This window comes from Miniopterus natalensis, chromosome 4 (genome assembly GCF_054644295.1).
Source record: "Miniopterus natalensis isolate mMinNat1 chromosome 4, mMinNat1.hap1, whole genome shotgun sequence".
NCBI lineage: Eukaryota > Metazoa > Chordata > Mammalia > Chiroptera > Miniopteridae > Miniopterus > Miniopterus natalensis.
This window is the reverse complement of record NC_142084.1, coordinates 33,474,715-33,499,443: the sequence shown is the minus strand read 5'-3', so window position 1 is coordinate 33,499,443 and position 24,729 is coordinate 33,474,715. Positions and strand designations below refer to the sequence as shown.

Here is a 24,729-nt window from a genome sequence, read left to right as displayed (position 1 = left end):
CAATTTGGATGCCTTTTATGTTTTCTTCTTGTATAATCACTATGGCTAGGACTTCCAGTACTATGTTGAATAAGAGTGGTGAAAGTGGACAACCCTGTCTTGTTCCTGTTCTTAGGGGAAATGGTTTTAGTTTTTGAAACTAAATTTTTCATGAAAAATTTTAAAACAAACGTAGTTCCTTTTGCATCTACAAGTTTAATTATAATGTTTCATTTTTCCTCCTTTGGAATGAGAAACCTAACCTCTGCTATTTACTTGGCTTGATTTTGTTTCCTAATTTAATTCATTAATTTGAAGAATGCTTTTCTGAACTTCTTTGACAATATCAATATCTTGAAGGCTTTAAAATAAGCTTACTATTAATTGAAAAATTATGTTTTTCTTAGTTCAACAGTTAATTTTTACAAGTGTCTTATAAATAATTATTAACAGAATTATATACTTTCAAAGACTTTGCAGGAGTTCTAAATTACCTCAATTCATGAGTATTAATAGTAATAAACAGTTTTATATATTGTTACACTTCTGAATGTCTTTGTGTGTGGTTATGCCTAGTATCACACTGGGATACCTTATGATCAGGGTTTTTATGAAAATTCTTTCTTTAAAAGGATCCGAGCATGCTAAAAATTTGTCTAAAAATTAATTGCTTTCATATAAATCCTTAACAAATGTGAATATTTACCTCTGGAGAACTTTACAGACTATATTCACTATATTTTATTTTATTTCTAAAACATAACCCTAATCAAAAAGCTTCTTAAGGTACTATAAATGGTGTGCTACTTTTTGGAAGTGAACAAAGACCTGTTTTTTAGCTAGTTTACCTTAAGATATGTTCTAAAACTACACTTTATTTGAATGATTGATTACAGAACTTTAGTACATATATATGTAGTATGAATTTTAATATTATCTTTATTTTTTTTTCATACATTGGCATTATGTGTTGTTTGAAAGAAGCTGAGGTGTCTAACTATATGTATTGAAGCTAGGATTCCTTTTGGTAATGGAGTTTGATCACGTTCTATTAAAGTTTCATCTTTAATGTTATTTCAATAGGATTTTTTTAAAAGTCCTACCCTATCTCCCCAGAGAATAGCTTCTCCTGGAAAAAATCAAAATCAAAAAGCTACTGATATTAAAGCAAAAATGACATAAGGTTACAATTACATTCTATTATCATGATCTATTCTTTTATATCTGCTGATTAAATGTGCATTCTGATCACTTTAAAAAAATAGCAAGAAAACTATTTCATTATTTTTTCTGGATTTATAAATAATAAATGAACAAAATTCATTAATTATCTTATAGAATTTAAAGTAAGAATAAAAGCCCACATTTTCAGACATTTTCCAAACCTTTCCACAATTCTGTTCATTTTAATAACCATACTTTCTTCTATAAACCAACTCTCAGAAAGACATGATATCGATTCCATGTAAATTTTTTCCCCTTAGTGTCAAATCATTAATTCTTAATCATCTAAAAGGTTATATTCTATACTTTTTCTTTTTCTTTTTTATTTTAAGCCCTCAATACATTAATCCGTGTTTTCAAACCCACTAAGAAAAAATGCTCTTTTTAGTCTTCCTTCTGTCAAGGGATTAGTTTGTTTTTATGTGAATGGTCAATTCCTTCATCCTGCTAGTAAATGAAAATCCTGTTTAAATTCTGGCATACCATTAATCCTACTCTGGGCCATATTTATATCTTTATTTCTGGTACCTAAGTAAAGTTTAAAAAAATAAGTATACCACAGGAAGGGCTTCAAGCAAAATGCCATTTCAACTTAGAAGTTTAATTGATTTTTTGTTCTATGGTAAAATAATATTACTTATGTTTTAAGCTTTTTAAGCTATAATGAGTAGTAGCAATGTCACTTCAAACTTATGAAGCTTATGACAGGGACATTTTTAAAATAATTTATTTTCAATTGAGTTAAACTGCATTTTGTTTTTCATATTTTCACATCATTAGAAATCAAATATCTATAAAGAGCATCCTCATGCAACGTCATTCTATTTCTGGAAAATAGGTTATTTCATTTCTTAAAATCCCAAGATGAGATTTCACTCTCATGCCATCTGGCAAGATAATGAGAGAACATCTAAAATCAATACTTTAATATGATCCTGGCTAAAGACTAGTCTCAATAAGAATTAATGGCATATGGCTAAAGCTTAAGAAAATAAAAAAGGACTAATGTTACTTTTAAAAAATGTGCATAAAAAAAAAAAAAAAAAAAAAAGAAGTTGGGGGGTGGGTAAAGAAAGGAAAACAAAATATAGCCAGTTTGTGATTTTTTTTTTAACACATAGAAAAATTGCTGATTGCATACGATGAAAATATTTCTATAAAAACCTGTTCCAAATATATTTGATGTTTAGTTCACAAAGTTCCAATTTTTAAATCAAATAATAAAGTAACATTTTCATTGATAATAATTAAGTAAATGACAAAAAGCATGTGCAAAAAATCCATTCTTGGAACAAACAAAGTTATTAAAAAGAGTATTATAAAAAGAAAGAAAAAAACAAAGATCATAGAAATTACAATAAAAATTTTGTGCTTTATTTCTTTCCCACTTATTCATATATTTTAAAATGAAATTAGAGATTGAGCAAAAAAGAAAAGAAAGAGGGAAAAAACCCTCATGGACAGGAACAACAGTATGGTGACTGCAGAGGTGGAGGTGGAAGAGGGCATGGGGGGTAGATAGTGACCGGTGGAGATTTCACTTGCTGTTCATTCAAAGATTGCCATAGCAAGTGAATCAGCTATCAAACATTAGTTTGGCAAAGACTCAAAGGCAGGTAGAGAATGGGAAAACTCTATAGTGAGAAAAAGAGAAGACTTCAGGTATGTCCTGATTGGATGCTGCTGGCAGGGAGAAACTGCAGGCAAACTAAATAGAAGCAGGGCATTATCTGACCGATTAGGGGTGCTTAGTTGACTTTCTACAGATGATCCTATACTGGAAAAGGGAGCAAAAATTAGAGGAGCTGACAGTTATAAACCAAGACCCAGTTGTTTGGGGCCAAATTATATAGGGGTTATTGTTTAGCTTCTTGGATGGACAGGTTGCTAGGTCTGTCTTCCTGGGCTGGGTACTGCAGATTGTGGGTCAGAGATATAGAGATGACAGAAATAGAGAGAGAGAGAGAGAGAGATGATAGAGAGAGATATAGAGATCTAACTATGGTCCTTTTACATATTCAATCTTTCAGTATACTATAAAGATTAAATCTGAGTTGAGAGTGTTCTGATTTGTGCATCCAAAAATATTTCAAGGTACCTATATCTGATGTATCTTGCCCTGATCACATCTGGCATTTTGGGATGGTGTTTATGGTATTCATCAACTTTAAAAAATTTTTAACTTGTTGTGATGACTTTCTCACTGTAAACAAATACTATCTTTTACATCTAACTTTTATATTCATAATTTTGTATAATATTTCTGATAGAGCCCAACCCCCAAATATAATAGCCTCAGATCCAAGTTTTTGAGTTTATTTCTGTTCTGAGTCTGACTTGTATAACTGAACCATTAATACTATTTGTCTTTATGTAAATGACTGGGAGAGAAAGAAACTAGGACTCTGAATTCACAATTTTGATTTAAACACACTCACACTTATTGATACTTAATAAACACTAAAATGGAGATGCCTGGTAGTTTTGAACATTTGAGTCTGGATAGCTATTAAAACACATGGTCCTGAATTGGATCACATTAGGAAAGAGTACATAAAAGGACCAAGGTTTAAAGATAGTCAACATTTAGAAGTTTGGTTGATCACCCTGGCTAGGTGACTCAGTTGTGTGGAGCATCCTCCCATGCACCAAAACGTTGCAGGTTCGATTCCTGGTCAGGGCACATTCCTAGGTTGTGGGTTCATCCCCTGTTCAGGACTCTTACAGGAGGCAATTGATTTCTCTCTCACATCAATCTTTCTCATTCCTCCCTTGCTCTCTCTCTAAAATCAATAATAATAATAATAATAATAATAATAATAACAATAACATATCCTTGGGTGAGGATTTAAAAAGAAGTTTGGTTGAGGAAAATAATCGTTTAAAAAGAGAGGAAGGGTTGGTAAAAAAGCACTGTAACCTCTCTGTATTACTTGAATTCACCTTTGAAGTAAAGAGATCCCTTGTTTGAATCAAATATTTCAATGGGTCTTCTCTGTTCAAAGTTAAAATCAAGGTCCTATTCAAGAATGTTCAATAGGGTTCTAACTGCTCTGCATAATAATATAAAAAGATTTCTTTATTTTGTGCCTGGTAATAGGTAACATCTTTCAAATGTGATTGCCTTTAGGAGCTCTTTCCCCTTGATATAGATTTGTACTTCGCTGCCTGTGTAAATTGTTATTAGTAGCAATTGTATTCTCTCCAGGAGATTAGGAGCAGATCCACAGGAAATGGGGCTTATCTTGAACGCATATTATTGGGGCACACAGGAGTTGATCAGAATGGTAATGTCAAATCACTTTGGACCTTTTTTTACTGTATTCCGTATATGACATTACAGCTTGAATAACTCAGGCTTTGCAAAATGCACTATTGTTCTCATTCTCTTTCAGTGTGCAGTTCCCCCCACCCCACCCCAAGAGAAATGACCACTGCACCTGTTCAGTAAGACACAATTACAATTCGGCACCATGATGCTTTGATGGGAGAAGCATTGGCAATGAAGTGGTATATAAAAGGGAGTTGCAAACAGCTTGAGGAGTTGGAGGAAGGTTTCTCAGAGGAACTGACTTCAGACTAAGGGTTTAGTTTAACAGAAGAAAGAGTTGGGTAAACTGTACAGGCAGCATTCCTAGCCGGGGCAAAAATACATACAAAATTCCATGGGCAAGTGTGATTATAAGGCTGTGCAGATGAGGAAAGGGAAGAGCAGTAAATCCAGATCACAGAATCGGAAGAGATACTACCAAAAATGGCAGCTGTCAAGCCAAGCAGAGCTAATAGAATCTCTGTAGAGATGTGGCACACTAAGTTTGAGAATTTAAATTTCTCATAATTCTGTTTATTTTATTTTTGGTTATAATGTTTAAATTACCTTGATATATGAAATAACACTTCAGAGACTGATAATTGTGTTTGTCAAAATGTGTATTTGCTATGAAATAAAATTAAATTGGGACATAGTTAGGAAAGACTTTATTGGAAGAGATTATTGCAAGGGCAGGATGTGTGTGGGGGGCAGGGAGGGGTAATAAAATAGCAAGAATGCCCTCACCATGACATCTGCAAGAATTTCAAAGGTAGGGCAAAAAGGGTTTTGTTTTGTTTTTTAATAGGGAGGAGTGAATAAAGTTAGAGAGAAGTGTGGGGGAGTGGGATGAAAGGATGGCGCGATCAGACAGTTGATCAGGGGATGTTTTCCCCTGAGGTCAGTATACGTTCTGGAGGAGCTGTTAGGGAGGGGTTTGTTTGCTGGCTCCGGATGGGGGCAGGGGAGTCAAAGTTCAGGAACCTGGAGGAAGGAGAGAAAAGCTTAACTAAAGCTTTGTCAAGTCAGGGTAGCAGGTATTTTATGCAGATTAGTCAGCAGGTCCAAACAATTCAACTAATCATCTATAAGGCAAAGAATGGTAATTTGGAGGGTCTGTGGTTAGCCTATTTATAGGTAAACAAGAGAGTATTCTTGCATCTTGCCTAAGTCATATGGGCAAGAATGGTTCCTTGCTATAAACCATTTCTACAATACAAAGGGGGGGAGGGGATCTTTTTCATTATAATGTTTTCCAGGATCACAAGGCTTGGAGTAAAGTTCAACGTTGTCATTGTTATGTTGGAGAGGGCAGGGAAGAGACTAACGAATGTGAACAATGAAAATGAAGTCTTACAAGGGCCAAAAATGGAAACTCCGATGTTTAGTTGACAGACCAAGGCTATGAACTTCAGAGAAACAATAGACTAAATAGACTAAATAACTCAGCAGAACCAAAGAACAAATTTACTGGTGGCATGGGATGCTACAATACGAAAAGCATAATTCTACAAAATGAAAAGAAGTGTTTGGAAGTGTAACCCCTTCCAAACAATAAAGTTGTGTTTAACAGATGTAAACAAAGAGGAAGTTTAAGATTTTATAGGTAAAATATGGTTTATGAAAAAGAGCATGTAAGGCCATGAGAATGGTTTTCTGAATGAAGAGGAGTGTGTTGAATGAGTTATCTAATTAGGCATTGCATTTGTCAGGTGTGCCTGTCAGGATAGGCTAGGGATAAACTGGGGTAGCCCACAGCCCCAGTATCTCAGTGACTTAAAATAATAAAAGTTTATTTCCTGTTCCTTTTGTGTCTGTTGTGGTTTAGCAGGGAGGCTCAGTTCATATATCCACTTGGGTACACAGGCTAATGGAGCGGACATTAACCAAATTTTTGGTTAGTGGGTAAGAAAGGAATATTCCAGACAAATAGTGACAAGATTCACTTCACAGGTTTTCAAATCTCCCCACCCCATATAAGAGAACCAAAAAGACAATCCTACAAAGAAGAAAGAAAGATGGAGATATTTGGTGAAGAGATTTAATGTCTACTTGAGTGCACCTAATTTTCAGCTTACTTTCCTTCCTGCAGTCAGAAAATAAGCAGACACTTTCCAAGTAAGAAAAGATAGTTCTGTCTTAGTCAGGTCATCAAGCTCAAAGCCCAGTATCTCTATATAATATGATTGTGACAATTTCAGGAGGTGGTGTTCAGAAGTCTCTAACTTAAATTAGAGTGTGATTTCTTTTGATCCAAAGACATTTGCACCAAAATAACAAGTATTCTGCCACCATAAATATTAAGTCCTAGGAAAGAATTCAGAACTGGTAATCTCATATATAACTGGCCAATATATAAAATTATACAGTCATGATGAAAAAGAATGTGGTAGTTTCTTATAAAGTCAAACACACTTGCTATGCATCCCAGCCATCTCACACCTAGATATTTATCCAAGGTAAATTAAAGCTATGTTCACACAGATACCTGTATGAATATATATCCCTTCTGACAGTCTAGGTTTGAATTTATAATGAGAAAATCAGTTCAGCACTTTTTAGCAAAACTACACTGGTAAAAGTTAGGCAAGTCCTATCTAATTTACAGAAATATTATAAATGTAATGTATATTTTTTCAAAATAGAACACTTTCAAGCATGTTCTGATTTCAAGCCAATTATTCTTCAATTCATTGGATGCCTTTCAACAAAAAGTTTGACTAATTAGGAGTTTATTCAAATCACCAACAACTAGGAACAACCCAAAAGTCCCTCACCTGGAGAATGGATAAACAATTAGGGGGACATCCATAATGACATTCTGCTCAGCAATAGAAAGGAACAAGCTATTGATACACAAAATAAATTACCCATCATCATATATTGCAGGTGTTTTTCAGAAAAGGGAATAATCACCTTCGAATCTCATCATGGGGGTCAAGGATATTTTTAAGACAATAATCTGAAAATGGAATTGTGTAACTCCAATGAATAAACATAAAGCATCACGGTATACTTGACACTGTATAACTCTTTGGTGAAGTAATGATTCTTTTAATTTCGGATTTAAAAAAATAGATAATAAAATATTCTGAATTCTATAGAACAGAGAATGCCACTCTTTTACACAATGGACTACAGGTACTTAGAGGGAGCTAACTCAAACAGAAAATTCGTGTTAATTTAGAAAACTATATAAATCTAAGGTAAGGACATTTCTAAATTAAAGAATTAACTATTATTTCACTTTAAATCAGTCTCTTATTTATTTGGGTAGTGCAAGTGGGTTCCCCAGATATACTCTGTCTATAAAAGTATACATGCAAAGCAACCTACTCATGTTACACATCAGAAGTAACTGGTACTCCAATTATGACCCAGAATATAATCAGCAGCCGTAATAGTATACTATTCACCCCTAAAGGCCCTTAAATCTTTTCCCTCTTACACACTGACTTATTCACTTGTATCCTTATCAATAGAACAGGAGACAGAAATATCTAATGTTTTCCAGGTACCAGTATAAGAGAGATTGACACCATCTAATGAAATCTATAGCATTTTTATCATCAAATATACTCTCCATTTTAAAATGTAGAAGCTGAGGTTTATAGAGTTTTTCTTATCCAAAGTCACATAGCTAATACATGTTGGCGCTTAAAATCTATGTAGTATTTTTGTGCATATCTCAAAGACCATCTACTTCCAACTTGCAGACTCTGAAGAATATCTGCACAATGTCTCAGCCAATCGATTTTGTTAATTTCATGTAACACAGTGGGGGAAGAGAGCACAGTGGGATGATAGAACTTCTGACAGCCTAGGTATGAATTTATAATGAGAAAACCTGTTTAGCCCGTTTTAGCTAAAATGTACTTTTTTGGTAAAATTTCGCCACACCCTAACTAATCTACAAATATATATGTATCCTGACTTGTGTAGCTCAGTTGGTTGAGTGACATCTTGTGCACCTAAAGGTCAAAAGTTCGATTCCCGGTCAGTGCATATGCCCGGGTTGTGGGCACAAGATCCCCGGTAAAGGAGAGTGTGGGAGACAGCTGGTCGATGTTCCTCTCACATTGATGTTTCTCTCTCTCCCTCTCTCCCCCTTCCACTCTCTCTCAAACCAATAAACACATATTTTAAAAATTTATAAAATATATATGTGATATATATATTTTCAAAATAGTACACTTTCAAACACTTCCTAATTTCAAGCCAACTATTCTTCAATTCATTGGATGCATTTCAAAAAAAGTTTGAGTAATTAGGAGTAATTAACACTAAAACTAACTTACTTAATTTAGTGAGTATTCTATTTTTTAAATCTTCTCTCACCACATATTGCTGAGGTCTGTCTCTTTCACAGTGAAAGACTGAAATGGCTGCCAAGACAAAAAAGAAGAGATATTACAGAAAGGAAAAGAGTCTTTATAGTCTTATAAACAGCATTTATAAGCCTGAATTTAAACATTACAATGGAGTAATTACCTTTTGGGAATGGAATGGAGTAATAAAATATGTCAAGTGATAACTCTAAGCTATTAATTCTCCTTTTAAGAGTTTATATAGTCTGGTTTAGCTAGTTAAATTTTTTTATGTAACTGTTCACAATTGAGGGCTAAATCAGCCTCTACTTGCAGACTCAAGGCCATTTAAGAAGGCTGCTTGGAACTGAGGCACAGTAAGACATCTGCTGTCTCTAGGTTCACCACATAGTTGGGATATTTTCATTTACCATGCTTACATGTACCTCTTTTTTTTTTTTTTAACTAACAAAAGTGACAGATGAGATTTCAGCATAGATATGAATGATCCCCTTCCCATAAGGGTCACAACTTTTATATTAAAACAATATTTTTCGAGAATTATATACCAGGAACTGTAACAATTGTGCTAAATACATTATTTAATATTTACATAAACTTTATAGGTATATGTTTTTAAATAGGGATTGTGACTTATTGTTTATGACTTCAAACATTAAAACATTACAAAAAAATCAAGTTTTACAACAGGCATTTGAAAACTGGTTATTCCAAGTTTTTACTGATATGGTTGATATAATTTCTCATACCATATTTCTCATAATTTCTGTGATTTTTGCTGTAGGACCTGGGCTCCAAACATACAAACCAAGGAATGCAATCATGTGTATGTTTTTGTGCCTTTGTCCCAGTGTGCTAGGAAACAGGGTGGGGGTGTTTAAAATATTTCAGCAGTTTAAGTACTCTCCAGCAAATTGTGAACAGATAATATTTGCTTTATGGGGTTTCTTTGGACTATAAGAGGTAAATAGTGTTCTGTAGTAGTTCCTCCTAGCATTACTACACAGACTAGTTGATCTGAAAACTGGTCTTGATCATTCTCTTGATGTTCACTTATTTCTTCTTCCTCATGAGAGGTCATACCATTGGCAGTCAAATTCTTAGCGCCATCTGGGGTAGCTAGGTGGCACTGAATATATAGGATTTGAAAACTTGAACTGCGTGCTGGAAGGAAAAATACTTTATGAAAAATGTATGTCTTCTTGTATCTAAGTTAGACAGGACCCCAGCAATTTGTCTTATACTTCCATGTATTCGATATCATCTTTATCAAGACTTTTTCCAATGCAGCACTTCAACCAAAAGAACAAGTGGTGTGTGCAAGGCAGTTAATCAAGGAGGAGAAAAGTTAATTTGGAATGGCAGTTAAAATATTTTGAAGGAGCCTTGGCTGTGTGGCTCAGTTGGTTGGAGGGTTGTCTTGTACACCAAAAAGTTGTGGGTTTGATTTCTGGTCAGGGCACATAGCTAGGCTGTGGGTTCGATTCTTGGTCGGGGCAAGTATGGGAGGCAACCAGTTGATGTTTCTCTCTCACATCAATGTTTCTCTCCCTCCCTTCCTCTCTCTTTAAAAATCAATGAAAATACATCCTTCAGTGAGGATTACATATATATATATAGAGAGAGGGAATACAGTTATCAGGTTGCTGATAATGCTGGACATGCCCACAATGTCAGAATCTTCTATTTTAATTCCATTGATTATCTTCAGTAATCCCACAATGAAGTTTGCTAGGTGATCAAATTGTAGTCTTTCATGGGGAAAGACAAATACATTGAAGAGAAGCTAACTGGGCAAGGCAGTGAAGAGAATCTTGTGCCATATCTGAATCTTCCCTGATTTTTCCATGTACTGTAAGGAAGAGCTTCATAACTCTGCTGTTCAGAAGTGTCTCCCACCAGGTCCCTGTTGGCTTTAATGGCACATTTTGTGAAGATTCAAACACAGATATATAATGTCTGCCTAGATTTGGAGGAAGTTCCAGCCAAAGAGTTGATTGGCAAGTACAAAGAAATGCTGAAATACCAAAGACATCTGAGCATTGAGGTTTTCCCTCCTGGTGAACTCCTGCAGAACTTCAAAAATTAACATAAAAGATTTAATGAAGGCCTTCCTTCTGAAATATAATACTCTTTTGCAGTTACAAATGGAATTCCATGCTCACTCCAATGTTTCTAGTTTCTTTTGGACTTGAGTATGCACTCAGTGCAGCTACAAGAGAATAGGCCACAATTTCACAGTAGGATGGTCGATATGCACTTATCAACTGGCTGACTTTATGAAGAGCTTTCTTGCTAACGATCCTTGTTTTTAAATAACTACTACTAGGTACTGCTCATAGAACCTGTTCCTGAACATACTTTTGGAGGTTAGGCCTTTGTAAAACATGAGAGGTTAAAAGGAATGTTTGCAGTGATTTGATGCTACTTTTTTGCAAGAGAATCCCCTCTCGGAAAACTGCTTCCATTGTGGCCGTGGCAATTTGAAAGAGGCCATAGCGCACCTTACTTATTACTGTTTTTTGCTTGTTTGTTCGTTTTAGTTCAATGACCTTGTTCTTGCACTAACAGGGGTTAGCTCCTCTCAGAAGACACCTCAGGCAGGCGGCAGGTCATCACCGATGACAATTTTCTCAAACCTTCCTCACCTGTCTTCAACTGTTACTTCCAAAGCATGAAGTAAATGTAATGGCAAGCTGCAAAGGATTCTTATCTCCCCAATGACAAGAATACGTGTCGGCGTTGTTCGTTGCTGTCCACGGACGGCGGTCCCATATGCACTTGGCCCAGGCTCCCAGCTGAGCGATCACTTCCGGCCCGGCCTGCAGTCCTCAGGGTCTCCCTCCAATCACGTGTTGTGTCGTGCGCTGCATTATGGGAGCGGCGCCTCAGCCCACCAATCGGCTGCACCTGAAGGGGCCGCACGCGCTCGCGGGGCCGAGGCCGTCGCCTTACGTGCTGCGTGGGGGCCTCTGGGAGACTGTTCCCGCGCTGGGTTCCGGGCGCCCGCGAGGAGACCAGCGCCCGCGGCAGCCTCGCTGGGAGGCCGGAGGCTTTCAGGGCAGCGCCGGAGAGGCCGGGCGGTGGCCGAGATCACGGCCGGTAGGTACTAATTTAATCCTATATGGTTCCCAGGGGATTGAAACTGGGAAGATGGAGTCACACGCTTTGGGGCAGTTACAGGTTAGGACTTGAGTTCAAGCCCGGCGCGTGCTCGACTGCAGCGTCTGGGCTCCTTGACTCTGGTTTCTCAAATACAACCCACCTCACCTACGGACACTTTTTTTTTTCTTTCTCATTTTATTTATTTATTGTTTATTTATTTAAAGTGTATCTTTATTGTTGAAAGTGTTACAGATGCCCCCTTTTCCTTCCCCCCGCATTGACCCCCTCCACCCCGCATCCACCCCACCCCAGGCCTTCCCCATACCAGTGTCTGACCTACGGACACTTTTTAACGTAAGAGTTTGACAATTTCTGTCAAAGGTCTGTCTTCCGTTTAGCCGTGTTTTCCAAATGTGTAAGCCTCTCATTTCACGGACGCAGGGTGTTCTCAAGATTGGCGAACACTCAGCACATAATCCTGAAGTGGCTGAGTGAATCACTTGCAGTTCCATTATTTTACTGATGAGGCAACTCATAGCTATAGAGACGTTAAAATTATATTCCACGTTCACATAGTACATTATGGAAGCTAAATTCAGAACCTGTTTCTTTCCTCAACTGGCTCTATTCCAGTTAACTTCACTGAGGAACAACAACAACAAAAACATACCGGAAATAGAGTGAAATCATATGGTATTTGTCTTTCTCTTGACTGGCTTATTTCACTTAACATAATACTCCCCAGGTCCATCCATGCCGTTGAAAAAAAGTAAGATTTCCTTCTTTTTTATGGCCAAGTAATATTCCATAGTGTAAATCTACCACAGCTTTTTTATCCACTCATGTACTGATGGGCACTTGGGCTGCTTCCAGTTCTTGGTAATTGTAAATGACACTGCAGTGAGCATAGAGGTGCGTGTATTCTTTCCAATTAGTTTTTCAGGTTTCTTCAGATATACTCCTAGAAGTACAATCACTGATTTTTCAGCATTTAAAGTTTCTCTCAATGAGAGGATAATATTACAGGTATCCTCTGAAAAATTTAGCTGCTGGTATTTTTATAGAACATTTCAGAAGACACTTCATGATCTTTAAAAGCTTAGGTTTCTCAGAATATGAGCTTGATATAGTTAGCAAAGTATTTCATTCTTCTTTAAATAAAATTTTATGCTAAATAAAAAAGAACAGAAAATTATGCATGTTATATTAAATATGGATGGTTCTTAATAATGTTAGGGGTAAAACTAGCAATATTATGTCCAATGGGGAAAATGTTAACTTGATCAAGTTTTACATTGTTACATTATGCCACCTATTTCTATAAATACAAATATAAAATGTAATGCAAGTTATTCTAAATTTTTTTAGTATGTTTGGGGGAAAAGAGGCTGATGTTCCTGAATTGTCTCTTTATTTGAAATTATGTTTTGGTAACATATATCATTAAAAAAAGGACATTAAGTTTTTGTTACAAAGATGTTTTGGTTTTAAATGTCAGATGGTCAAAAAATATCTGTAGTCTCGTAATAAAGTATGATAAACATTTGGCATTTTCAGGGTATGGGCTGATAAAATTGCTTATTTGAATGAAAAAGTGATTTAAATTGGAAAAATTTGTCTTTAATTTAAAAATTAAAAATTATAAACAAGACAAAAAGCAGAAATAAGCAGAAATGGGGACATAAACTGTGCAGATGAGAAAATATTTAATTTGTAGATAATTGATTAAAGGAAATTCAATGATAGAAAACCATAAAAGGGATATTTTAAATAATTCTTAAATGGACTTAAGGGAAGTAAAGTTTAATGCAGTCATAAAATCTAGATTTGATTTGGGTTAAATAAAACCAAAATTGGAATTTTAAGTTTCAGCATTCTGGAAGCTAAGACAAAATATCAACTGAAATGTTTTGAAACATATTTCTAAGAGAAATGCTTAGTTAATGAACAGGAATTAAAGGTTCTAATTACTCTTTTGTAACAATTTATACAAATAAAGAAGCAATAGCCTTCCCTAAATATATTCCTTATATTCTTAATATATTTTAGAGCTTTATTAATATTAGGTATTATTCTAAAAAAGTGTGTGTAGTTCTGTATACTTGAATGTTATATTTTTTAGCATGCATACTTAACCAAAATTCTATATTTTACTTAGGTTTTTATTTGTAATAAATTATTTGGAAAATAAATTTAACGATAAAAGACAATTTAAAAACTAACGAGTCCTGACTGGCATGGCTCAGTTAAGAGGTCCCAGGTCTGATTCCAGGTCAGGGCGCATGCCCCGATTGCAGGCTCCATCCCCAGTAGGGGGTTGCAGGAGGCAGCCATCAAAATTTCTCAAGGATTTTCTCTCTCATCCATGCTTCTCTGTCTCCCTCTATCTTCCTCTCTCTCTCAAATCAATAAAAACATATTGGGGGGGAAAAAACCTAACTAGAGTGAAATATGTCAGTTACCTCACATATATTTTTTCAACATTTTAAAGACTATGTGCTGCTAAAATAACATTTAGGAAATTTGTATATTCAAATAAGAGAATATCATATAATAAGGAACATCACCTAAACTCTAATAGCATGCAAATGTTTTACTTATTTTCTTCCAATTAGTAGTCTATGTGTGTCTTTTGTGGAAATTTTGTTTGTTTATATCCAGTTGTGATCATCTTACATATACAGTTATGTGTCTTGTTTCTTTTAACGAGCACATCTCTTTACTAATTTATATTTCTTCCAAATATCATTGTAAAATTCTGCATACTAATATTGACATGTTAGAAATTTTTATGGGTTAGCAAACAAAACCCACATTTGATAAAGCCAATATGAAGAAAATTGTTACCTTATGACTTTCGTACATAAGTACAAGCAATATTTTCATTGTCCTATATGATGCCAGCCTCATTCACAGGTTCTCCGATTGACCCACCAACTTTTCACAGATGGCCTGTGACTAAAATGGATGCCTGAGTACCTAATATTAAAAAAATAACTCTAAACGATCATGGACTTAAATGTAAAACTAGAAAACATTTAGGAAAAAATATGAGAAACACTTAGGAACTTAAGGGTAGGTAAAAAATTTTTAGCCTTAATATTGAAAACATGACTTACAGAAGAAATAATTGGGATCATTGTACCTTATCAAAATTAAAACACTTATACTCTATGGAAATACCTGTTCAGAGCATAAAAACACAGGCTACACACTAAAGGAAAGTATTTGCAAACCACTTATTCAACAAAGGGCTAATATCAAGAATATATAGAACTCTCACCTCAAAAGTGGGTTGAGATTTTCCTTTTCCACTCTTGGTCAGGGCCACTCCTAAGAGAAAGTCAAAATTGTCTGTTTCTGAGTAGTGCTGACTTACGAAACGTATGTTATGTACCATGTTTGCAACATTTAATTCTTGGTTATATGGTTATTAGTAATCCCATATAGTTTGAGGTTGAGGTAGGGAAGCCCTCTAACAGTAGGTATGATAAACCTATTCCTATAACTCACTTGTACCTTCAGGGCCTTCTAGGGACTGTTTCATATGTACTATTGACACACAATGGTGTAGTACTTCTTGTCTCCCAAATTTATGGTTAGGCACATTAAAAAGCACTTGAGGACATGATACAAGCTTATATCCTTTGGTTACTTGATGTTCTAAGTGTACATATGCAATATTCTTTGAAAGGCAAGTGCACTTTTTACTTTTTTAAAAATAGAACATTCATTGTTAAAGAGATGCTTGTGTGTTTTTTTAAATCCAAGCCTCAGGAGTACCTGCTATGATACTCTTATCTGTGTGTTCCACATGATATTGATCTGCCTTCAACACTTGCAGCAGCATTAGATCTGTTAGATCATGAAAAGTGATAGTGCTGCTGACTTTTCAGTTTTGACCAGCTCGGTTGCTTTCTCTTTCTCAACTACAGTAAATGGTGAAAGATTTTCAAATAGCAGAGTATTAAGAGTAGGATAACTTTTTTTGATGGCAAGGTTTAAGGAATAACACATCCCTCACTTTAGAGGGAAAATCCAGACATGCTGTGATCAGCAGAATTCCCGCAAGTTGTGTTCTTGTCCTATATAATCCCTTTTATTGTTGATGGGAATTGTGAAAATGATAACTCATTACTATGCTATAGAAAAAGGCTGGGCCTGACCTAATGAGGAGAGCCACTTAAAAGTGGAGACTTTTTCCCAGCTAAATGCAGAGAAAGAAGTCTGAGGCATGCTCGCTGGTGACTTCTATGATCTAATAACAGTGACTGACATCTAGCAAGAAAACAGGGATATCAATCATTCAACTGCAAGGAGATGACATCTTTTGAAAACCATTGAGCTCCGAAGAGGACCCTGAGTCTCTAAGGAGAATCATGGCATTGTTCAGACACCTTATTTTCAGCCTGGTGAGATCTCTGAAGTTCTAGAAAAGCCATTCCCAGATTCCTGACCCATGGAAACTGTTAGATAATAAATTTGTGTTGTTTTAAGCTTCTAGGTTTGTAGTTATTTCTCACACAGCAACAGAAAACTAGCACATGCTTTTTGAACCACTGGGAGTACTTATATTTTCAAGAAAAATATTTTCCTTTTTCTCTATGTGAGTTTTTATTATGGCATGAAGGGAATTTGCTAATCCTTCCTGCACTATTAGTTATGCACAGTGAATAAGTATGCAGCTTGGCATCAACTGCCTGGAGCTAAAATCCCTCTCAGCTCCTTCTTAGCTGTTGCTGGGGGAAAGTTACTTAACAGTCCTGTGACTCTCCTCAATTATAAAATAAAGAATATAATATTAATTCTTTCATAAGATTTTTGCTGAGAACTAAATGAATATATTAACATATATAAACAATAAATATTGGCGTTGCTGATACTGTTATAGCTTTAGATTCTATCAACATGATATCAATAATATGTTGGACAAGTATGGCATCCTATAGGATTATGAATTAGATAAGATTCCTGAAAACTGCTTCATGGCACAAACCTAGAGGTATGATATATCCTAGAGGCAGAATATTCCAGAGGCAGTGAAAGCAAGCTACTCTTTTAATTTGTATTCCAATGAAACTCCTTGATCAATAAAAACATACTAATTGCCAAGGCATGTATTTGTGGGCTCTAATAAGCAGAGAACATCTGGGTAACAGGCACAGTTGGACTTACTAAATGATAAGTTTGAAGTAATTGAGTTTTTTCAAATGTTCTTAGAAGTTTTTTCTTTTTTTTTTGTTTTTGTTTTTTAATCCTCACTTGAGGATATTTTTTCCATTGCTTTTCAGAAAGAGTGGAAGAGGGAGAGAGAGAGAGAAATGTCGATGTGAGAGAGAGACACCGATTGGTTGCCCCCTCAGGGATCAAGCCTGAAACCAAGGTAGGAGCCCTTGGCCGGAATTGAGCCTGGGTCCCTTCAGTTGGAAGGCCGATGCTCTAACCACTGAGTGAACCGGCTAGGAACCAAGTGTTCTTAGAAGTTTTATTTGTAATAACAAAACACTGGAAACAGCCCAAATGTTTTCAATGGATTAGTAGTTGAACAAACTCTGATACATTTGTACAATGGAATACTTTTCAGCAATAAAAAGGAATGAACTACTGTTACATACAACAACCCGAATGGGCTTTAAGAATATTATGCTTAGTAAAAAAGTCAATTGCAAAAGGTAACATCCAAAGGTTATATGATTCCACTTATATAACATCAAAATGACAAAACTAGAAATGGAGAGCAGATTGGCAGTTGCCAGGTGATAGGGAGAAGGGTGAGGTTAGGTGGAAGGTGAGTGTGAATACAAAGAAGTAGCATAGAGGAGTTCCTTAGTAGTGATTAACGAATTATCTTGATTTCAGTCACTTTCAGCTTTGATTATTAAAGATTTAATAGTCTTTTACAGTAATCAGAGTAGTCAAGAGAGTAGAGATATGCTATGAATTTAGGGCTGGCATCTTTTGAAGTTTACAAAAATTTTCAACTCTCTCAGGGATGGAGAATGGCAAAAAATTTTGTTTTTATTATTATGAGTATTAACATGTCTATTCTATCATAAATTAACTAGACTCCAAATGTGAAGCAGCCACAGTTGGAGTGCTGCTATATGCCAAATGTCCCGTTCCATTTACACACTGAGGAATTGATAAAAATGTAACATTGGATTCAGAAACTCACTGCAATGAAATGTGAGGCATATTTTCTTAGTATTAAAATTATCACTGAAGGGAAGAGAAATGGGGGGATCTGTAATGCTGTCAACAATAAAATTATATATATATATATATATATTAGTACCAATCTCATAGGGTGGTTCTAATGACCAACTTACCAAAGTAAAGAACTTGAAACTGTGCCTCTAGCATATTAAATGCTCAATAAATGTTAACTTTTATCATAAAAAAACATATGGGATGGCATCCTTTTCCAAATGGTCGTTAATACTTACCTCAAATTTGCAGTGTAGATTGTATAACCAAATTTAAGAAGTGTTGTCCTATTACAAATTTGTGTTATTTAAAAATATATTTGTATGGTAGCCAAAAAAATAAAGTATTAAAAATATGAAAATCTCTTAAGAAGGAAGCACATGCATAAAGATGTAAACTAGACATTAAAGTAGAATTTAGTTATTATATTCTGATATAATAACTAAATTCTACTTTAGTAGAATTCTACTTTAGTAGAATTTAGTTATTATATTCTTTGTAAGAATTTAAAGAGAACCACTTAAGTGATTAAAACATATCTCCACATACAATCTGTAAGCATATGATATAGGGCAAGATTAGTATATGTACATTAAGAGAACTAATTGGGTTTAATTCTTTAATTACAATTGTAACTATGAATTAAAGTTAAAATTATTTAACTATTTTAATGTTTACTACCAAATATGTTATTCAAAACTATCACAATTGTTAGTCTTTTAAGGGACCCTGTACTAATTATCTATTGCCGAGAAGTAAATTATTCTAAAATTTAACAGCTTAACACAACAGGCATTTATTATCTTGCACTGTGTGTGGACAACAAATCTGGGTGCAGTTTAGCTGCGTTAGTCTAGATCAGGATCTGCCATGATGTTTCAGTCAAGCCGTTGGGCATGGCTTCAGCCATTGGAAAATTGACAATAGCTGAAGAATTTGCTTCCAAAGTCACTCACATGGTTGTTGGCTTGTGTCTGTTCCTTGCAGGCTTTTGGAATGTGGACCTTAGTTCTTGTTTATGCCACCTGGGTCTCTAGTTGGAAATGTACTTACAAAATGACAGCTTATTTCCCCTCGCATGCAAGATCCAAGAGATTTAGCAAATTCCCAGTACAGCAGCCACAGTCTTCCTTAGCCTATTCTTATTTATGATATAACATCATATCTGCCACTTTCTTTCACTAGAAGTGTGTCAGTTAGTTCTGTGGACACGCGATAGGAGGCAATTGCAGCAGAGCATGAATACCGGGGGCAACAATCATGGGGCCTTTTCAGAGAATGCCTATTGTAGACTATCATTTGTCTCCGTCTGTAGGATTTTCACCTGTTTTTTTTACAGGTTAAAAAAACTGCATATTTCCACCTTAAATATCTGAATATATAATTTAGTGGTCTTTAAACAATAAGAGAAATTTAGCTATAACATTTGGGTGACATCTGTTTCCTAATAAAAATCTTAAGATTATGTCTTTAATATTTCTCTGCACTCTGGGAGAGATTCTAAAATTTGTATTTTTTATCACTTTGTAAATTCTAATTATTATTGTCTCAGTATAGTTTTGATTTTTGCCACTCCCCCATTTCTTATAATCCTATGGCCTTTTGGCCTACTTTCACTATATTTTATGTGAAATAAAATTTGAAATGACAAAACCTCTTCTTATCCCTTTCTAGATTTAAAGTCATAGCCAGTTCTATAGAGCGAGAAATGGATAAATTCTTTATTTTAACTATAATTTTTGGCCTGCCAGTCTTATATTTAGTGAAAATACTTTCCAGATTCTGACATTAAATGCACTATCCAGGATAGTTTGTACTAATGTACTTTAATATGTTTTTTCCTGTTGTTTATAGGTAATTATTTTGGACTGCTATTTCAGACAATATTTTTAACAATAACTTTATTCTTTGTAAAAATTATCTTCTCCATGATAAAAGGAACGAAAGGTCAGTATTTTGTGTATATATGTACTTGTGTGCTGCAAAAATCAGGAAATTCTGAATCCATTCTCACCCCTTAAATTTCTCTGTTAATGTGATTTAACTATTCATATTTAATTTGTAAAAGTGTCAATATTATATGTTTAACCCCTAGTAAGTTATTAGCCTCTTAGTATTTTAATTAATAATAACACTAGTTCTGCTTTAATAAGTGCACAAAACCTACTTCATTTTACATAAAAAAGCACATATATTTTCTGATGAAATAAAACAAAAAGATACTACTGAAAAGAAAGCTGTATATATCTCTATACTTCATCTTAATTCATGGTGGTGTTTCTCTCTTCACCACTAGTGTCCAAACATTAAAGTGACATAACCATTGTTCCCTGACGTAACTGTGCAAGAGGCTGATCTCACATCAGGAGAGGCTAAAGCAGAAAGGTTTCAGATACATATCTAAGAATAATGTAATTTATTTTTGTACTAAGGGAAGATTTTAAAAAATGTTTATAAACATATGCATCTTAACATTATTTTTGCATTATGCTTTCTCATTATTTTTAGTTTGTTTCATTAAACCTGATACTAACATGTTAACCGTGAGGGTTCAGAATGCTCTTCCATTTTGAATAATTTTAAAAAAGAGACTTAATGACATTCTGGCTTGTTACCTGGCCTGAGAAGCACCAGCAATAAGTATATTGTGAGGAGAAACATCTGAAGTAGGGACACCACTGAGGTGCACACTCACTCCCATTAACCTCTCAGAGGGGAAGTAAACCTAACTCTGAAAAAATGATAGAATTGCCAAGATAATGCTGTATTAGCATAAATTTATGGAACTTATGCTACACTTATCTTTGTTGGGTAACTGGAAATATACAGAGGGATCGTACAAAAACCTAACCAACCATGTCAGAGTATTTTTATGTCACTCCAAAAATTTTACTCATGATATATTAAGATCCATGGGTAAAAAAAACTTCCCCACAATTTTATTATAGCAAATAAATAGAAAATTATATTTAAAGTGCTTTTTGTAAAAAAGTGTTTATAATATAAAAATGTTGAATATAAGTGTTAAATGTAATTTAAAAGTATTTTATAATATAATAAAATTATATTAAAATAAACTTTGTAAAAAAGTAATAAAAATATTTTAATAGTACACTTTTGCACCAAATACCATTCTTTTTCAATTCATGCCAGCACTTTATAATTGCTTAATGAATAAAATGGAGGAAAAAGAAATGATATTTTGTGACTTATCTACTTTGTGCCAGACACTAGGGGCAGGTGCCATTTCCTGATGACATCTGCATGAAAACTTTATTTCATTGCTATTTTACCTGCTTTCCAAAGAAGGAAATTGAGGCTCAAAAGAATATGCAAGCTGACAAGGAAGAAATATATAATCAGTGACTGGGCTAAAATTTTAATCTCCATTGTGATTGAATGAATATTATGGGGGTAATGGACTACTTTTATAAATGGAAGTTATGACCTGTTCTGTAGAGGTGGGCAAATAGTGGTATATAAACTTCCTATCAAATTGTTTATACATATCACAGGATTTTAAACACTGCCTTGAAATATCTGTTGTATATTATTCTGTGTTCTATAAGTGTCAATAAAAGTTCCCATTGCCCAACATATCATAATTGTTTAGTATATAGTAACTTCATTACTAGTACAAAGGATGAATATTGCAGTAAGTCACAGAAGCCAAGGTAGTTATAGGAAGTCACCCAAACATATACAGTGTTAAGCAATATCAGCAGCTACCCTCAAGGGTTATGTGAATTTGGAATAACAACAGACTAAAAGTATAGTAAATGCATGATATCTTTTACATTCTCAATGCTAACCCTATGTATAAATTGGTTCATAGTTACCATCATTTTCTTTTCTAGATATTTGTTCTAAAAGATCAAAATTACCTAAGTTTTAAATATAAGTGACATATCCATTCATAATAATGCTCAACATGTCACAAACCATGCCATATATTATTCTTTTTATATTTGGACCATAACATGTAGTATGACCTTTTTTCCTCCAGAAGATTCCAGTTGACTTTCTTTTTCTTTTTTTGAGTAAAGAAACATATGTATTCTTTGCCACATTATGAAGTTCTTCCAGAATGTGACTTCACAATATCTAGTCAATGGCAATTTATTTTATGTACGTTTAAAAAAATATAATTCTTTGTCCATTATATTACTATTCTAATTTAGATTAATTATTAAAAATTTTTTTTCCAAAACCTTCATCCTGGGATTTCTTTTCTTTGTATTCCTTGTTCAGGTCCTTTGTTTTTTGTATGCCACATATTCTGCTTTCCAGTTTTCTCTCTTTGTAAAAGTTGTCCTTTAGATGTGAGTTACTTGAACCTTACATGTCTAAAGGTACCTTGATTTGTTCTCACCTATTTGATGGCTATTTTGGCTGATTATTGACTTTTAAGTTCAATATAGTTTTCTTTGAGATCTTTAATTCATTGTTTTTCTAATATTCAGTTTATCTCACAACAGATCTGATGCCAGTCTGATGTATATGTGTATTTTCCCATATCTGAGAGATGTGTGTGAGAATTTTCTTAGTTGAGCATTTTCTGGAACTTCAGAACGATGTAGAAAATATTCATCTTATTTAATTCATCCTTCTTGATGCTAGTCTTTCCAAAGATTTAAGTATTTCTATAACTTAGAAAATATTCTTTTATTATTTGATGATTTTTTTTAACCTACACTTTTTAAGTTTTCTCTTCTGGAAATCCTTTTAAGAATATATCACATGATCTCACTTATATGTGGAATCTAAAGAACATAATAAACCAATGAACAAAGTAGATTCAGTGACATAGAAACATGGATCAAACTGAGGAATCTCAGAGGGAAGGTGAGGGTGGGTGGGTGGGTGGAAAGAGATTAACCAAAGAATCTATATGCATATTTGCGTAACCCATGGACACAGACAATAGTGTGGTGAAGGCCTGGGGTGGGGAGTGGGTGTAGGGTGGAGGGGTCAATGGGGAAAAAAGGGGACATATGTAATATTTTCAACAGTAAAGATACTTTTTTAAAAAGAGACTAAAGTAGGTACAGCTTTGTTTTTATTCCTTTTCTATTTTTTCTGTTGTGTATTTTCTTTGCTCAACCTTCTTGGAGACACAACCTCTCAGGCTTTGTCCTGTTATTTTTATTACTATATATACTTTTTAAGTTGTTAAATTTTTATGAAATCCTTTATGACTTATTTAACTGATAGAGAAGAGTCAAAATTATTGAAATAGCTTATTGAAAACAATAAAAAAGTTTTTTGAATCTAACTATAAAGGTGTTATGCAAATTTTAGACTAGATTTTACAGATGATCAGTGGTATAATCTATTCTTAAATGTTGAATATTTCAGAAATAACATATAGTAACATTTTCATAGCACACTACAAAGAATACTTATATGTAAGATTTGCCAATGAAAAAAGGATCTTGGACACAAGTTTTTCAGAAATACTACTGTATTTCCATTATAGATATTCACAATTGATATAAAAATATGAGATTTGGAAAGTATTTCAATAAAGAATCCATTTGTTGTGGTTAAATATTTTACAAAACTCGTTTGATACTGCATCATTTTTCAGTGCTTGTTAATATTCCTGATCTACTAGATAGAACAGTTTCAATAATGATTCCCCCCAAATAATAGTTGTAGAAAGTGAATACAAATTAAGTAAAATTGTGTAAATGTCATATTGTAAAAGGACATAATAAAAGAGAAGTATTCTAGAATTAAAGAATTCATTTTTTTTACTTAAGTTTTTTTATTATTAAAGGATTTTATTTTATATTTTCTTTTTTGACAATGGAATATATTTAACATACTTCAGAATAAACATGACCTTATTTGGCAGACAGATTAAATATTAAGTTTGTGTCACTTCATGTCACTGAAGACTTAATTGAAGAGAGAGCTCAGGTTAGTAGTCCTCAGACAGACCAGCATAGGCTTAATTTATGAGAGAGTTAAGGATGAAAGGAAGCCACCTCTTTTGAAAGAGTTGATTTTGTAAGTTAAAAAATATATTTAAGCAAGTAATCAGCAAGTATAGTGTGTCATATTTACTCTTCTTCATGAAAAAGAGCTCTGCAATCATTTACTATCAATAGGCAATAATCTGTTTAGAATCAAAGATAGGATCAAGCTTAGTCATGTGTGAGTTTTGAATAATGTAAACAAGTTACCTAATTGCCCCATAAATTCTTTCAGTGAACATGCTACAGAGTAATCAGAGCAATGCACATTTGCGTATTTGAAGACCATGTTTGCCTTTCAGAAAAATGTATGTTAGTATGTTGGATTGTACATTTTTACCTAATTTTTCTTGATGAGATTTGAATTTTATGCAAGTGCTTGCACCTGAACATTTTCTGAGCTAAATGGAGACAGTTTAGAAAGCTAAAGGGATGCAATTGTTTACTATTACTGTTAAATTTATAAATATTTGTTTATAAATCTGTGATTATATAACTGATATTAACTCAACAATTCAAATGATACTTATTCTACATATATGGTGAAGAAAAACAAAAATGAAATATTTTAATTATTTTTATCTTTTTTATTCAC

The 24,729-nt window shown here is 34.1% G+C and overlaps 1 pseudogene; it reads right to left on the bottom strand.

Annotated features, from left to right (window-relative positions):
* Nucleotides 1–9,736: 9,736 nt before the first annotated feature.
* LOC107529749 (exportin-4-like) lies at nt 9,737–11,616 on the bottom strand (annotated as a pseudogene).
* Nucleotides 11,617–24,729: the final 13,113 nt, after the last annotated feature.